This window comes from Euprymna scolopes, chromosome 15 (assembly GCF_053919585.1).
Source record: "Euprymna scolopes isolate OS-2025 chromosome 15, ASM5391958v1, whole genome shotgun sequence".
In the NCBI taxonomy this organism is placed as follows: domain Eukaryota; kingdom Metazoa; phylum Mollusca; class Cephalopoda; order Sepiida; family Sepiolidae; genus Euprymna; species Euprymna scolopes.
In genome coordinates this window covers 14,989,336-15,006,616 of record NC_136496.1, presented here as the reverse complement: position 1 = coordinate 15,006,616, position 17,281 = coordinate 14,989,336, and the positions used below count along the sequence as shown (strand labels likewise).

The following is a 17,281-nucleotide window of genomic DNA, read 5'->3' as shown; positions in this document are numbered from 1 at the left end:
AGTCGGAAGATCCAAGTGGAGACAGAACGGAAGCTCCACACAGTTTAGGGCCAGTTGTGAGAAAAAGGTCTAGGAGACTTGCATACTGGCCGTCAGTATCGGGCACACGGATGGGTTGTGAACAATCTGAGTAAGTTTATAAGCAATGGAAAAATCATGACAGAACCTTACCTCATCATCGGTCTTGTTTGAGTGAGTTAACCATTCCACATTGTTAACATTGCACTCTCCACAGGCATGAATATTAGCTGAAGGATAAGCAGATAGGATGTGGTCCATTTTATCAGATATGCTATGATAGTAATTCCGCTGCTGTGCGGGCGATTAAGAGCAAATATAAATACAGTAGTTTGAGCAAGTGCAACCCGGAAGCACATATTAGGATCTTCTCTGGAAATGTCCCTACCACATGGAAAGCCATCTTTTATATAGGCACATATTCCATGTCCATGGCGATCTTGGGGGTCAGATTTGGAAGTTTAATTAGAGTATCCTTTACGAACTCATCTAGGGAAATAGTCTGTCTAATGCCAGTTTCGCTTAGAAATGATATGTCTGGTTTAGTCTCCTGTAATTGGCTTTCAACCTCTGGAAGGTTAGAACGTAGACTCCTGATGTTCGAGAAGGAGACATGATAGTGGGGGGGAGTAGAAGTTGGAGCTCCGGGTTTAATCGTGTATTTTTTAATGAAACTTTTCATGCTGGAGTTTTGAGTTTTGGGGAAAAGTGCGAAAGACTTGCTTGGAGCAGAGCAGAGAGGGAAACTAAGAGAGAAATAGAAATGAAGAAATATATTTTTTTAGCATATCCAGAAGCTACTGCATGGTTCTGAATCCATTCACCAAATGGCAACACAGCAGCCCCAGTACTTTGCACCTGCTGATAGGACAGCCTCCTTAGTGGTTAATCCAAGGTTCGGGTCCCTGACTATCAGGCGGATAACGTCAGCCCAGATAAAATGTTTACCTCCAGCACCCTTACTAGTGACATTGCTACAAGGATAGACATATAACCAGAAATTTTCTGATATCTCTGGCGGCTGTTCATGCAAAATACTGCAAACCTAGAATACAGCTTTTTCTTCTCCCTTTTTCAGAAAAGTCATTCATTAAAATATGAGCACTGAGTGACAAATAAAGAGAAGCGAGAGTAAAACTGGTAATTTTTAAGCTTACAAATAAAGTTATCCTGGCTTAAAATTTATTAGTATATGAATAATTACTGAATTCTCAATTACATAAAAAAAACTAAAATTCGGAATAATCTAAATAAGATATAATTGTTATAGTAAAAAAATAATTATATATATATATATATATATATATATATATATATATATATATATATATATATATATATATTACATCTTATATCATTTCTTGGCCTTTTGGTCAAGATCAAAGTGTAGTATCTGTTCCGGCAGATGCTGCACTTAAGATAATTTGTACCAGTCAATGGAGGGGAAACCCTCTATACTGGGACAATTATTATTTTTGGTAACCAGAGTGACCCCTTTTAGGGGAGCTGGTTTTTACCTCACATTAAAAACGGCCTTGTGCCTAATTTGCTCAGTGGGGGAGCAAATAAACACCATCTGTTCCGGCAGATGCTGCACTTAAGATAATTTGTACCCGTCAATGGAGGGGAAACCCTCTATACTGGGACAATTATTATTTTTGGTAACCAGAGTGCCCCCTTTTTGCCTACTTTAAGGGGAGCTGGTTTTTATCTCACATTAAAAACGGCCTTGTGCCTAATTTGCTCAGTGGGGGAGCAAATAAATACCATCTGTTCCGGCAGATACTGCACTTAAGATGGTTTGTACCAGTCAATGGAGGGGAGACCCTCTATACTGGGACAATTATTATTTTTGGTAACCAGAGTGACCCCTTTTAGGGGAGCTGGTTTTTACCTCACATTAAAAACGGCCTTGTGCCTAATTTGCTCAGTGGGGGAGCAAATAAATACCATCTGTTCCGGCAGATACTGCAAGCTATATCTAGCTATGACTAGCTATGACTAGCAAAGACCAGATGTGGGGGCAACCCCACATGCCTGACCATTAACCAGCTCCCATTTCCCACCTCTCGGGAGCTGGTCCCCTTTTTCCCTTCCCCCTCCCTTCACTCCTCACATTAAAAATCGGCCTTGTGCCTAATTTGCTCGGTGGGGGAGCAAATAAATACCATCTGTTCCGGCAGATACTGCAGCTATGACTAGCAAAGACCAGATGTGGGGGCAACCCCACATGCCTGACCTTTAACCAGCTCCCATTTCCCACCTCTCGGGAGCTGGTCCCCTTTTTCCCTTCCCCCTCCCTTCACTCCTCACATTAAAAATTGGCCTTGTGCCTAATTTGCTCGGTGGGGGAGCAAATAAATACCATCTGTTCCGGCAGATACTGCAAGCTATGACTAGCTATGACTAGCAAAGACCAGATGTGGGGGCAACCCCACATGCCTGACCATTAACCAGCTCCCATTTCCCACCTCTCGGGAGCTGGTCCCCTTTTTCCCTTCCCCCTCCCTTCACTCCTCACATTAAAAATCGGCCTTGTGCCTAATTTGCTCGGTGGGGGAGCAAATAAATACCATCTGTTCCGGCAGATACTGCAAGCTATGACTAGCTATGACTAGCTAAGACCAGATGTGGGGGCAACCCCACATATCTGACCTTTAACCAGCTCCCATTTCCCACCTCTCGGGAGCTGGTCCCCTTTTTCCCTTCCCCCTGCCTTCACTCCTCACATGAAAAATTGGCCTTGTGCCTAATTTTCTCGGTGGGGGAGCAAATAAATACCATCTGTTCCGGCAGATACTGCAAGCAAAGACCATATGTGGGGGCAACTCCACATATAAGACCTTGGTCAATGTAGGGGCAACCCTTTATACCAATTGTCACTATCCAGCTCCCCTACTCCCCGGGGAGTTAGTCCCCATTTCCCCTTCACTCCTCACTTTAAAAATCGGCCTTGTGCCTGATTTGCTCGGTGGGGGAGCAAATAAATACCATCTGTTCTTCAGATGCTGCACGTCATTTTCTTGTTCTCTTTCGGTGGAGGAGAAATCCTTCACGACTGAGACAATTTTTATTTTTGTACCTTTTCTCCACGTTAAAAAACGACCCTGGTGTCTAACTCTGTCCCGTGGGGAGGCATAATAAATAGGTACATCTTATATCACACAACTCCTGTATAAGAAAAATTATGCATAATAGTTAGAATAGCACATTTACAAGGGAACATTATGGACAATACATATGTCTGTATACGGGTGTATATATATATATATATATATATATATATATATATATATATATATATATATATATATATATATATATATATATGGGGGGTTGTTTTTGTGTGTTTACTAATCGTTCAGAAATTAAAGAGTTTCAATCTTATATATTCATTATAAGTATGTTCGCGCTAATGCCTTACTTACAAAAAACTCAATGTTTATGATTTATTTTTATCTTAACTGATCAACCGTATTTATTGAATCTTGTGTCGCTTAAGATAAATATTACTGTCTCGAACGGAAATTAAAAAAGTTAAGTTTCCACTCCAATAAAGCCGATAGGCTTACTTTGAGCAAATAATTACTTACAAGTGCAGATATGCTGTTTCAAACATCATAGATATGTCTTTTAAACTTTATATGTTGTTTTCAAAACCGTATCACCTACTATATTAAACTAGCAGGACCCATTAACTGGCATTGATCGGAGGAAGCCTCCTCCCTCGCAAAATTAAAACCAAAAATAAGCTTAGGTGAACATGCATTCGTTGATTGTGCATCTTTGCCACCTTACTATTTTTAAATAGTTTATTCAGGTTAAATTACAATCTTGACGATATCTTATTTTTTTAATTGTTAGCTGGAAGCACAGAATAGTTAACAAACACGCTGTGCTCCCCGTGTTAAGAATGGGTTTCAAAATAGTTCGTTATTATTTCAGCACGGGGGCAGAAGAGTTCAAGTGACCATGTATTTGTTTTATGCCAAATTTTCATTTGAGTGAGTGTGGGCAGTACTGGTGAGTGTTGATATCGAATTATCGTGGCCAAATCACTGCAAAAGACATCGTCCAAGTCTAATCGAACAGGATATTTGAAAACAAAATGAATCGAACTTTATTATTGCCGGAGAAAATGTATTTACCCTGTTATTATTTTAGTAATTCGTTATCTTTCTTACAAAAATGAAATACAATGATCGTTAATGTAGGAATTCGTTTCATTCTAGAATTTCAGCCAATCGTAATAGCCGGAACATCGGGGGGAGAAGTTAGTAATTTTAATGCGGAAATCGGAAGAAATATGTTATTTCTATGTATGTAATCTTGCAGTTACTAAGGGTGTAATCGCATTGTAGTAGAAAATGCAGTATCGTACCCGGTGATAACTGGTATTAGTGGTAGTACTAAATATATAAAGATAAGTAGAGACTTTTTTCCTCATAATTTTTCGAATGCGATGGTTGTTCTCGACGGATGGAGTCTATGATTTTAATATCACGATTGTAATGCGCATGTAATGGCATACATTAGATGGCGGCTAATAGTTTAAACATAAAAAAAAATTGTATGTCGTATGCCTTGATGCAAATCTACAGTAATTTGGTCTAGAGGGGAATTTCTGCAATCGAATTATTATATGGAGGAGTTTATCTCAAAATTATATACGACTTACTAAATGATACTGTATCCATAAAGACTAAGAATTTTTGCAAGGTTAAACGAAAAGTGTTTTATAAACTTTTAAAATTAAGTAACCAGATTTATTTTTGAATTTATAAATGTTCATAGTACTCTTTTATATACTTTAAAAAGTAAGGTATAAACATGTATTTGAATTCGCTCTACATTTACATTTGATTGCACTATAAAATAGCTAAATTCTAGTGTTAAGCTATTAATGATATGAATATATTATTTTAAACAATTTATTTTTTAATGTGCAAAAAATCACGAGTAAGATTTTATTTGTGTTTTCACATAGGTTGAATTTTTTTCAAGTGTCTTATTCCCCCCCAAAAAAAATAAAATTAATCTTTCTCGATACCTTTACGTTATTTTGTTGCGCGACTTTTATTTCTCGTCACGATTAAAATTTTGTTTGTTTCTTATGTGTAGAATTCCCTACTAGTTGATTATTTCTTACATAAAAGTAAAACTACTCGGTGATTTTATGTAATGTATTTTTTACGAATTATTGTTTTTGTAACTTTTAAAGTGTTTATTGTGGGAGGATATGGGAAAGTACTCTATAGTAGTATCGTATTTTTTTATTTAAGATAACTTATCTTGCCTTTGGTAATAGTAAATAAATTGAAATATAAAGACTTTCTGTGTAGAAAAGTAACATTTGACACGTACATGCGTAATAATGTTTAAAAAAATGCTTTGGTATCAGCGATAACTAATCTACATTACGAGGCGCCCGGAACACTAAAAAACGAAGTTCTACCTGCACGTTTATATTAGTATAAAAGTATGTCTCCCCATACTAACCCAACATCGAGAAAAGCAGACACAGAATTTGTGCATTAGTTGTATTTTTTACTCATTATTACTATATACCTGTCTATTAACCGTAACTTTCTTACTTATGTCTCTTATTGCTGCCACTATGCAACTATACCGTTGAATGCAATACTTTAAAATAAAAAAAAGTAATAAATGAACTGCAAGGTTGAAATGATAGGATGTATGGATCCGATTAGACAAGCCAATCAGTATCCATTTATTTTTCAGACCAACCATAGACACAATACAGGTGTAACACTAAAGAAAGGCAGCATCAGACCATTAGGGTCGATGTGACGCTTTTATTTAACGTTAGTATTTTATCCCGGGCAATATCGGGCAATTGAAAGATAGATGTTAAGATTTTATTCCGGGAAACACCGGTTAACTAAAAGATAAATGTTAATATCTTGTGTCGGGCACTACCAGAGAACCTTGCTGGCTTCAATTCTGCCAAAGTATTTTTTCTCCCTTTCTTCTTCAAAGCATGATTCGATTGTTAATATTTTTCTCTGATTTGAATTCGCATGTACGCATTAGTCAGGTTCAAAGGATGCGCCGACGTTTGTTGTTGACAAATTCAAGGACACATCACATGTGTCAGCTAGAAACAACAAAAAGGTAGATTATGCTTTTTGTCTTTGAACTAAAAACTACACACACACACACACACACACACACACACACACACACACACACACACGTATTCGTTGGCGTCACAAAATATATTTGTGACAAGATCAAAGCAAAGATAAATAATTTCTTTGAATTAAAATTTCACACACGCATTTGACGGCTTCAGAGAATATTTGTTGAATCAAATATTAAATGATTTGGTATGACTCTGATAAAACCATTTTAACCCAAAATATTAATTAAACCCGAGTTCAGAGTGTTGAACCCGAGGTCGATTCCGGTGCAACGATGGTGACAAATTCCGGTACAGTCATATCCAGTGCAAAAAGGGAAATCTTTTTTTCCTTTGATAAAACTGAGGATAAGAGAAATGAATCCAAAATATTAATTGAACCCAAAATAATATTCCTAATGTTTTCATTCTCAGGCCGAATCGCAGTTTTGAAATTTAGATCAAGAGATTTTATTTTGCCACCCGACAATTTTCAATAACATATTTTGTCGAGATGTTAACAGAATAATAAATGGTTAATTTCCTTTGATAATGACAAGTGTCACATCTAGGGGCAGAATTCACGAATCATTTTTTTCTGGCGCAGTTTTCTTACTTGCGCAGTTATCGCGTATTACGCAGTTTCCGAATTATCCAATGAGAGAAAACTGGTTATTTTCCATCGGGCGTTTTTGGTTGATCGGGGAGGAGTTAGAATTATTTTTGGATCGTGGGAGGTGGGCAATTTTTTTCATCAATCAAATTATCCAATGAGAGAGAATCATACGATTTGGTTATTGAGCATTCTGATTTGTCGGGAAGGAATTGGTAATTGTCCCCCCGCCCAGTGCTCTACTATATAAAGACCAAGAAAGTCAGAATTAAAACAGATTCAGATTTAGAACAGAAGTGAGGGTCTGGGAACTCGGAGCAAAAACAAGTCCGAGAGTCAAGCCACCTCACCTCTCTTCTCTCTCTCTCCCCCCTCGCCTATTGCCCGATAACTAAAAAGGGTTAAGTTAATAGACTTGTGAATTCCAGCAAGTGGAAGCCCCACTTAGAAGTTTAAATGCTTGCTTACAAACTCATACTCCAAACTGTACATATGTTTGTATATATTTCTTTTATGGTTTTCTTTTAATACATTTATATAACCCAATCTCCGGAGTCTTTGTTATTCAAAATTCTTTGATGTGCTGATGTTTCATTATTTTGTTTTACTTGCGGAACTGCTTCCGTCAACGAGCACCAGTTATCTCCGAAGACGAAATCTCTAGACGATCACAGAAGATCCGGCCTTATGGACATTGCAGCAAAGACGATTCCATCAATGCACTGAAGAAGGGCTTACTGGGTGACGCGACGTACCCGCGCGGTTTCATACAGTAAACTAAACTTACTGTTTGAGATAACTGGTATAGTAGATGTCTTTGATATTTCGAGTATATAATCCCGTTTTCAGTAATAAAGGGACCAAAAGAAATGTCAAAAAAAGGAAATGGAAAATATCGTAAAACCTGAACCGTAAACAAGCAGATTTCTATCAACATTCGATAAACTTAAGAATATTGGAATGACTTCTTATGTCCAAACACAAACCTTCCATCAACGAGAGATTTGAACTGAACTTTTTCTTCATTATTGCTTCCCAATAAATTATTGTTGTTATTATTGTTGCTTTTCTATGTTTATGCTTATATATATATATATATATATATATATATATATATATATATATATATATATTCAGGCAAACATTATTAAAAACAACAGATACCTTGCTTAATGATTCTGTATTTCATTTTTTCGATCTGGAAGGTATTTACAAATGTTCCATGCTTCACACGAGCGCTTTCGATTCTTTCTAGAAGTGAAATTTATAGTTACGAATGATAAAAAACTATATATTTCACTTCTATTTTTAATATTTTATCTCCACCTGATGATGGTTCAAGAAAGAATCGAAAGCGCTCGTGTGAACCATGGAACCTTGCATCTTGAAGTTTAAAAAAATCTTACGAAAGATCGAAAAAATGAAAAACAATCATTAAGCAAGGTATCTCTGTTGTTTTTAAAAATGTATGCCTGAATGAAAGAATACTGCCTAAATACACTTATATATATATATACATTATGTGTGTATGTATGTGTGTATGCTTATATATATATATATGTGCATAATGCATAGAAATTTTTCACACTTTAAACCTGCATTATAGCAGCAACATTCCCAAGACTCCCCTCACTATAGCCTTTTGATAACGCAACACTATCCCATACTCATCCGAACCTCATTTATGCCTCATGCCGATTAATTCTGTACTTTACATCTGATTTCAGACAACTTTATGCATAATAGTCAGAATACCACATAGACAAGGATACAATATCGACAATAGAGATATGTGTATATGAGTTTGTATGTACGTCTCTCTATATATATCTACATCTATATTTATCTATATATATATATATATATATATATATGTATATTAGTATGTGTGTGTGAGTGTGTGTGTATGTTAGTGTGTATATGTATGTGTATAGTCAGGTCATGTCATTTGCTACTGGTACAATGTAACCCACTGCTACCTACCTCATGGTCGGGTCACTGACGACTAAACTGGTTCCCCCACCAGACTTGTTTGGTAAGGAGGGCGGCTAGTCTCCTTGAAGGATTAAAAACAAGATTTTTCAAAGGGCGAATGAACCCTTTTTCGGAGTCAACGGCCAACTAGCAACGTGTGTGTTTGTGTGTGTGTGTGCTGGGGTGGAGAGGGTTCCCGTAAGCCGTTGTGAAGGCAACCTATCTAGGAGAAGCAAATCTCTGATTTAAAAATCGTCGTACAAAGCTAAGACTCTGTAACATCATCTGTGTATAGATACTCACTCAGGCATTTGTCTATAAAAATGGTCTTGTGGCGATGGAAGTCATTCTTGGGCTCATGGACTTTAAGTGTCTGAGGGAATGGCACTCATCTGACAAGACGTTGCAATCATCATATGTATATGTACGTGTATATATATATATGAATATATGATGCGAGTATGGCCATATGGGGTATACATTTAAACCAAACTTTATCACGATAGAAAATCTTACTACTGTCGGAAAACCCCTCTTAACACGCACGCATGCATGTGTGCGTATGTATATGTGTGTATATGTGCGGATGTATATTTTTTATAGATGGAGATATTTATATATCTACACGCAACTCGCAAAATTGACAAAACACCACACTATTTATTTAAATACATCAGAGACAATCCAATATGGGTAAATAGAAAGAAAAAATATGAAAATAATAAATAAATATATATATATATGTTATAAAGCTGAATGTGTGTGTGTGTGTGTGTGTGTGTGTGTGTGTGTGTGTGTGTGTGTGTGTGTGTGTGTGTGTGTGGTCACGAATAGGCTCCTATATAGTTGACTATTTTAAAAACTGATTACATATAATAAAAGAAGATGTATCGAGACACAGGAATGGGTATGTTTGATCTGACAGAACGGTGGTTCATTGATATTGTGGGGTCTGCGTTCGCGCCTGATCCACTAAGTATGGAAATAAAAAAATTTAAAAATAAAAAAAAACGTTTACAAGTGTTTTTTGATATACATGCACATAAGAATAATTGGATAAGTATGTTTTCACTTAAAAAGGGATGGTATAATAAAAACCAAAGCAAAATATGATGAAAGTAAAAATAAAATAGATAAGCCCCATAACTTATTATACCATACCTGTTCACACTGAAACACTTATCACAATATTCTGTGGATCTATATAAAAACAACCTTGTTAAACTTTGTGACATATTTCCATTCTATGGAGGTCAGGTGCGAACGAACACCCCATAATTTTATTATACCATATTTCTTCAAACTGAAACATAATTATCAAAGTAAACTTACATAGATAGATAAGAAAAATCTTTATAAAAGTATGTGCCTATTTCCATTCTATGGAGGCCAGGCGCGAACGCAGACCCCACAATTTTATTATATCATCCCTAGTTAAGTTAAAACATACTTATCCAATGTACATCAATATCAAAAACCCTTGTAAACGTTTTTTTTTTTTTTTTTCATTTTTTAATTTTTTATTTCCATACTTTGGGGGCCAGGCGCGAACGCAAACTCCACAATTTTAATGAACCACCGTTCTGCCAGATCAAACGTACCCATTTCTCTGTCTCGATACATTTTCTATCGTTATATGTGATCAGTTTTCTATAATAGTCAACCATATAGGAGCCTATTCATGATCAGACACACACACGCGCGGGCAAACACACACACAGACATTCAGCTTTATATTACAGATATATACATGCACACATTTATAACAGTGTATTCTATACTTTAATTATATAAAAACAAAATTCATTTGAATGAATTATTAAAGCATTCCAATTAAAATATCTCTTAAAATCAAGACAAAAATAAAGAAAATAGCATTCACAATATTGAATAAACAATTAAAATATAAAAAATAATAAGAAAATAAGAAAACGTTTATATATTAATATACACACCTAAACACACATATATATGCACATATATATATATATATATATATATATATATATATATATAGTCTTTGAAGCTTTTAACCTTTAAAACTATACAAAAAAATATTGTTTATCATTCGTTAGAAAACCATCTAGTCAGTAATTTATTTAATCACCTATAATCACTGCATCAACTCGCTCTCGAATTTACTATAATACCAATAATTTACTTTTCAAGGGATCATCAGTTGTTTACCATGAAACACTGTTTCGGGGATTTAAAAACAAAACAGTATATTACATCATAGCTCCCCAGCAGTGTTGATCAAACATCACCACCCTTAATCTTAGGAAGAAGACATGTTTCAAACATTTGGTCCAATTTCCTATTCTTAATTGCAGTTACTAACCTTTTCATACTATAAAAATAAATTTCTTACTTGTGTGATTCATCAATATCCACATTTACAATGGATATATTTTTAATTTATTTGTATTTATAAGATTACGAATTAATGCATTTAACTACTTATCACCCCCACTATGCTTAGTATTTAGTATATTTACATTCTTATTTATTTAAAATTAGATATATAAAGGTTAAAAATATTTTTCATATGTACATTTTTTTTTAATTATTATAATTTTATTATATGTAATTATAAAGATATTTTATACATTGCTAATATAGTTTTGGATTTCCTTTATTAATATAGTCTGGTTAATCTTAAACACTTCAAAAGCATCAGGATATATATATATATATATATATATATATATATATATATATATATATATATATATGATTTACAGATTTATTGCGACATAGAGGCGAAACTATCGGATTTAAATATTAATATTAATTCCTTTTCCATGGCAATACATGACGTATGTCGCGAACGCCGTCAACACTTTAAGTGATTTCTAATTCGCTAAAATGAGATCAGATAATAAGCAACAATAAAAATGAATAATTAAAACAAGGGTAAATATTACGATATAGGGATGGTATTATTAGGCAAAGTAAAATCACACATCTCTATAATGAAATAACACAATGATTTGAATACCGAACTAATTTAAAAAGATGTCCTATGTCTGCATGACATCTTAACTACCAAGACATTTCTGATTCAGGTATTATGATATTTTCTACTTTTTTTTTACGACAATTAGTGTTGTTACTTTTCTCTGAAAAAGAGATTCTATTCTCGAAATATAAAAAACTTCTATCTCTGTTTTCACAAACAGTAGGTCTATTTTTCTGCTTTTTATCGATCTGGAAAATAAATGGAAATATGAAGATATAAAATCAACACTACGATACTCTATTTCGTTCATCTATTTTTGTCTATACAATCATTTTGTCTTGTAATTTGTTATTTGAAACGTGTATCTGCTTTGCCTACGGACGGCATTCATGTCAGTTAATCGCCATTAATGACTGTATTATTTAACGATGCCTCCGTAATCTTCTCAACATCCGCTGGCAAGACAGAATTCCTGACACAGAAGTCTTGAAGCGCGCGGGGCTCCACACCATCACCACCATAATCCGCAAAACCCAGCTCCGGTGGGCAGGCCATGTCTATCGCATGCATGACAGCCGAATCCCCAAACAACTTTTCTATGGGGAACTCAGCCAGGGAAAGCGGAATGCAGGGGGCCAAAAGAAACGATATAAAGACTGTCTGAGAACGTCCCTAAAAGACTTTGACATCAGCCCCCAGTCTTGGGAGAGTCGCGCTGCTAAACGTTCGGCCTGGCGTTGCGTCATCAGCCTAGGAGCCGACAGGGCAGAGAATCAACGCATGACACACGACCAGCAGAAGCGCAAGAGGAGGAAGGAGAGAGCTGCCGGTTCACAGCCTGCCGATACCGCCTTCACGTGTCCAGAGTGTGGAAGAGTTTGCCGAGCACGGATTGGCATCATCAGCCATCTCAGGACCCACAAACCCCTGACGCCGAATTGATTGATACCTTGGTCATCGTCGATTTCGCGGACGAGCAAGAGGAAGAAGAAGAAGAAGAATTTAACGATGTCATTACCGAATTGAACCAGACTGGTTATAACCGTCTCTTTCTCATCGAATTTATTTTATGGTTTTCTAGTCTTGTATTTTTCATGACATGAGCAAATCTATGTAATAGGAAACGATTTATTAACTGGTTATTCTAAAGCGCATCTTTATTGCATTCTTTTATTTACTAAATCATTTTATTTTTGTTTATTAATGACTGAATTAAATCTTCCGGAGACTTTCTTTCAAGTCATTAAATCTTACATTTTAATCGGTTTTCCATCGTCTATCTTGCCTTTCACTAGAGATCAATTTCCGTTGTTTTCTGTTTATATCCGACTAAGAAAACTATGTCAAACCTTTTTCATCTTGTCTGTAATTTATTATTTTACACGTTTAATTATCTGCTGCGCGTAGAAACTGAATCCACGTCAGTTAATCGGCATTAATTACTCATAATCGTTTTATATAAAACGAAAGCAGTTTTTGAGCTATGTTATGACCGAATTGAGCCAGACTTCTTTATTTGTCTCTTTCTCGTTGAATTTATTTTATGGCTTCTAGTCTTTCTTTCTATGCCATGATAAAATCTATGTAATAGGAAACGTTTCGTTGACGAGCTATTCAAGGAATATCGTCAGGTTATTCACTGTCTCTTTTTATTCCATAATAAACAAACATTTATTTATTTAAAGTTTCAAATTTTCAGCTTATAAAGCCTTCATCAGGAATATCGTCAGGTTATTCACTGTTTCTTTTTATTTTATTATAAACAAACATTTATTTAGAGTTTCGGATTTTCGGCTTATAAAGCCTTCATCGGGAATATCGTCAGGTTATTCACTGTTTCTTTTTGTTTCATTATAAACAAACATTTATTTATTTAAAGTTTCGAATTTTCGGCTTATAAAACCTTCATCATGAATATCGTCAGGTTATTCACTGTCTTTTTTTATTTTATTATAAACAAACATTTAGTTATTTAAAGTTTCGATTTTCGGCTTATAAAGCCTTCATCAGGTATATCGTCAGGTTATTCACCGTCTCTTTTTATTTCATTATAAATACACATTTATTTATTTAAAGTGTCAAATTTTCGATTTATAAAGCCTTCATCAGGAATATCGTCAGGTTAATCACTTTCTTTTTTATTTCATTATGCATCATTTTATATTATCTGCGATACTTTGTTATTTATTTAAGCGTGTGTTTTAATTATTTAGAAACAGTTGACTAACATAAACTGTTGACAGGCTAATCTAAAACGCGTTTCTATTAACTTCTTCTATTTGCTAAATAATTTAATTCTTGCTTTATCATCAGGTTAATCACTGTCTTTTGCTCTCGATTATTTATTTCTATATTTATTGTTTTATATTATCCCTCATAAATTATTTATTTAAATATGTGTTTTAATCATTTCTATATTGTCTTGTTTTGCTTGATTATTTCCGGTAAAGTATTTAAACATCAACCAGTAAATACACTATTTTAACGGCTCTTTGTTGTTGTATCTGGAGTTGTATCACAACTGGAAGAGGATAAGGTGATTTCTGTTTCATTACAGAGTGCTGCCAAATTGTTTTTTTTTCTGCCTAAGGTAGATAACGATTGTATAGTGTTTTTGATGTACCAATGAATCTAGAAAAAGTTGACTAATATCAACCTTTATAATCAGTGTATTGTTATTGTTTAAAAAAAACGTAGAAAGATGCCCATTTGTTGTTCGGATTCAAATATCAATATCTAACTGAGCAGGAAGTTCATCGAATACACGGTTATCCAAGATGAAAACGATATGAGTTTGTTTCATTGCCATAGCAGTAGAGCATAAGAATGGATGAACGTTGTAATACGAGCTGGTTAGTCTGAATAGCGGATCAGCTGTGTCTTATTGACGTATAATCGGCTCGATCATTTGCGACATTAATATTTTTCTGTTTTATATTTTTACGTTAACAATCCATAACATAATTGAAATAATGGTATCGCCACAGAAGTGTATCAATATTTATGTCGAATTAGGTAAGAATGATTCGATTTACCAGTGACATAATTTCTCTATTGGGTTATTTTCTTTTGCGCTATTATTTCTAGAAAACTCTTCTAAACATTACCTTCTAATTATCTGTGTCGTGAATATGAATTATCTCCTCTTTGATAATCCAAACTATAAAAGATGTACATTTCTGCTTGTCAAGTAGACGAGTAGTAAGATTCTTAATTGGATAAAAGATTACTAGACGGAATCTCTAGTCTTGTTTTCATTACAATTTATTCGATTAAGAATGGAACAATTTATGCGACCGGAAAGATTTACCACAGATCGGGAAAGCGATTAATCGACAAGTGCTGGAAACCTTGGCGAGAGATATTTACAATTTCATCGAGGTTCTACATTCAGAAAGACAGGGAGGTCTAATCAATAAGCGTGCGCAAATAACCAACTACCTATCTAACACAGTCAACGAAATTATCTCGGATTGTGTTACCTACGAATAAGCAATTGATGTACTGAACGCTACAATCTCTGCCACCCGAGCATCACTAGATTGGTCCATACTGTGAGATGTAGAAACGTGCATTTCTCAGTGGCGGAGGTAAAAAGAATTACGAATTTGTGCCGAACGTATGCTGAAATAAAGCCTCGGTTTTATAGACCCAAAACTGGTGTTATAATAAAGACAACAGAAGCGTTTTAAAAACTCAATCTTGATTTTAAAGAACTGCTACCAAGCAAAACAAGGAACCGATATATATGAACTGTTGTCGATGAATATTTATGGTTTTCTTTTTGCTCTCTCTTGCTCAGATATATCGGCTAATGCAATTATGAAATACCTCTGCTCACTGTTCGCCGTTTTTGAAATCTCTGCCTCTATACATGTATATCAGAGCAGCTTCGACAATTTCTATAGGAATGAAGAGTAGCTATAAGTCGGACAACTCCCTACAACCCTAAGGGTAACGAGAATGCAAAGGATATAACGGTATTATTAGGAAGCTGCGTCAAATAACGGATGTTCGGTTGATGATTGCGAAAATCTTCTTCCTGTCGCATTATACGCCATTCGATTCTTATTGTCTACCACCACGAATGTTTTTACATTTTCAGCGACGGAGTCCAGCAAGAACCTCCCTTCCATCTTGGCTCCCTCGACCTGGTACTCTGTTTCTGAGACGATACGCACCTTAAACCAAGAATGATCCCTTAATGGACGAGGTAAAGCTCATAGAGGTTCATCCCTAGTATGCTCAAGTACGACATGCAGAGGGTAGAGGGTCTAATGTGCTGCGGGAGACATACCAGGACCGTGGCTAGCCCCTGAGGACATACAAACTTTCCTCTGAGACTGAAGCCCCTCCGGAACATCATGACACTGAAATTGTCCTGAAGTGTAATCTACTAGCACTGTCTCCGTTGGAGCTCCTTCAGACATTTCAGATGGGCCAACACATGAATCCCTGACAGATGAAGGAGTAACACTAAAAAAAACGTATTCATTCAGGGATTGACTCTGACACTGAACAGTCTGCTCCTCTGAGAAGGAAACATTTCGGAGCGAGGTATTTATGAGCCCACATGCAGGCTCGCACTGAAGAGCCTCCCTGTTTGAGTACTCCGACTACGAATCATAAACTGCCGAGGCGGCCACTGAGGACACGTAGGGAACCTGGGCATTAAAGGGGCCTTTCCCCCTTATCAGTGCGAAATTTGGGTAAGAAAATGGTGTGAATATGGATTATCTCCTCTTTGATAATCCAAACTATAAAAGATGTACATTTCCGCTTATCAAATAGACGAGCAGTAAGATCCTTAATTGAATAAAAGATTACTAGATGGAATCTCTTGTCTTGTTTTCATTATAATCTGCGTGTAAATGGTGGGGTAAAGCCTTATTACACGCCTGAATCGGATCAACTTGCAAGCTAAAGAGAAAGAAAAGTATATCTGCTTCGTTGCATACACTTAAGAACTTTCTTTGAAAACGCAATGTAAACTGAGTGCTTGCTCTACTTCAAACTTTAACTCTTAATAGATTTTTCTATTTTTCTGGGTTTTTTATATCTTATTTACAAAACTTCCAAAGGTACAACTTCAGAGAACCAAATACTTTTTTAACATTAATTAATCGTATTTGTTTATACTCGCACTGTGTTTTTCATTAAATATCACGCATTTCCTGAATGTTGTGTAGATGAACTCATATGGAAAAGTAAGTAAAAGTAACTTAAAAATTTAAAGGTATTTTCTTTGTAAAGCTTTGGAGAATGAAATTCTCTGCAATTAGAAATTATTATTTTTCCTTGTTCTATGTTTTAAGTATAATCTTTAAAAAATTTCATTCAGCCTTCTAGGTTCGCTTTTGAATAAAACAAAATGCAATCTATATATCTATAAAAGTGAAAATGTCTGTTTGTATGTGTGTCTGTCTGTGCACATTTCTCTACAAAAAACTCTGTCAATTTTCGGTTTCTAGACTCAAAATTTTAGATACGGAATATTGATATTTTGGAAAAATTTTTTAATCGGTTTTGGCCAGAAATTTTGCTGTTAAGAGGTCTAAGTTCAACAATTTTA

General features: G+C 35.2%; 1 pseudogene; it reads left to right on the top strand.

Moving 5' to 3' along the window:
* Positions 1–1,371: 1,371 nt before the first annotated feature.
* Positions 1,372–1,584, top strand: LOC145294395 (U2 spliceosomal RNA; annotated as a pseudogene).
* Positions 1,585–17,281: the final 15,697 nt, after the last annotated feature.